Consider the following 2,133-nt stretch of genomic DNA (forward strand, 5'->3'; position numbering starts at 1 on the left):
CATTTTCCCCTCACAACTAACTTGCTTTCCTCTTTCTTTGTTTAGCTTCATATTTTACAGTTGGAAACTAAGTCAAATTTTATTTGTATTTTTTAGTATTTAAAATTTTTTTAAACCATAAAGTAGGTAACATAAGGTATGATTATAAATGATAAAATATCATCAAATGAGCATGGACCCAGGAAATAGAAACAGAGGATGTAAAGAAAAGGGTTACTTACTGAGTGCGGAATCAGATTGGCACAGGTGAGTGCAATGGTGGAGGATCCTACCAGCATGACCACCGCAATCTATCGCCGGCAACCCTTTGCATGTGGCTGGGGCCACCATTGCTATGGTGGGCCGGCGCATCATTTAATTTAGCCCTCTATCTCAGTGCGCTCTAACCTCTCTTCCCTCCATAGACCAAACCTTTTAATTTGCCTGCTCTATGTTCCTTGCCAACTTTTCTTTAATTTCAAGGTTCTTTTTATACAGTTTTTGTTAGTAGGAGTCTTAAAAATCTTTTCTTCTTCTTTTTTTTAAAATGAACTTCAGCATCCTATTCATTTAACACTCTTTGAATAGTCAGAACAGATAAAACAAATTATGTTTGAATAATTTTCTCAACTGCCAATGAATAATGCTGTTAAATATTGCTCGGCAATAATTGGATACAATAAAGTGAAAATTACTTTTCGTCTTATTATTTTATTATTACAATCTTATCCATAAACATTAGCTAAATATTTTTCTTTGTGAAGTAGTCTATTTTCCTTAATGGTCAAAGACTATTCAAGCAATTGAACACATGTGCCTTTCATAGTCCAACTTTGACATTATTCATGATATACATATTTTGGTCTTCTTCCATCTCCCCCATTCTATGTAGACTTTTGTCATTGTGTATGGCATTTCCTGTCTTGCCTACCGGGATCCTATTTTGAACCTGTCTATAATTAGTTTAATTGGCTGAAACAAATTTATCCCACACACCTAGCCCTTGGCAAATGGTTTGGCTGCCTGGATTCCATGGAACACGAAGCTAAGCTCGCACGACAACGATGGATGAAATTTCTTGGTCATAAGAGGCGCCGGGTCAACGTGTTGCTTAGCCCATCCGGCCCCGAGAATGGTTTCTTAGTCGTTCTGCCATGCATAGTTCGCCGCATGCTTGGCGTCTATTTTTCGTTAAACTTCTTATTTTTCGTCATTATCCATACTTTCCCCTGATAGGGGACATTTCATTTTCTACTGGCAATCTTGCGTGCTCTTAACCTTGCTGCTCTTCTGGTCTGATTATTCATGATTTGTAAACTTTCATCTGCGCTTTTCTGTTGTTGCAGTTAATCCTAACAGACAGGTGTTTGAGTCCCTCCAACAGGATATCGGCTTGCTTCAAAAATCCCCCACCACTGTTGTTACTCGCCAAGGTTAGCTCTAACTTTTCAATATAAGTTGGGTCTCTTTTCCAATTTATTATTTGCTTATTGACTCTCCATGGAACGGAATGATAGTCCCCCCATGTGCGATACTCATCATTGGTATTGGTTAGTTGTTGGGATTACCTGTGCTGCTCCGTTTCATTTTTACATTCTAATCCTTTTTTAAATCATGCACCGTACCACGGGATTGCATCCGCCTTCCGCAGATAACACCCTTTTTTCCCTTGCATGTTATATATATAATATAGAATAGTATATTATAAAAAAGCATACAGTGATTATAAAGAATAGAGAACATGACATGTATGATATAGTCAATATTATATTATTTATATATTATATTATGGTCATTATCATGATTATTAATCATTGTATTACATGCTAAATATTGTTAACTTTTTAGATTTAGTTATTTTTCGTGTGACCTTCTTCTAACTTTGAAAATATTATTTTTGATTTAAAATTATTTTATCCAGAATTCATCATTTCTTTTTAGAATCGCACATAAAGCAAGAATTAGGCAAGCATAGTCAATCATGAGAACTAAATCAGTTCCTGGTTAACAAAAATTTGACTTATAATAATAAATATGGCATTATTATATTATATTTTATTTATTAATATTAAAATAGTTAATTTTAACTTTTAATATAATATAATATAATAGTAGCATCTCTCATGTTTAAAACACTTACAACAACTATTTTTT

Source organism: Arachis hypogaea, chromosome 5, assembly GCF_003086295.3.
Source record: "Arachis hypogaea cultivar Tifrunner chromosome 5, arahy.Tifrunner.gnm2.J5K5, whole genome shotgun sequence".
Taxonomy (NCBI): domain Eukaryota; kingdom Viridiplantae; phylum Streptophyta; class Magnoliopsida; order Fabales; family Fabaceae; genus Arachis; species Arachis hypogaea.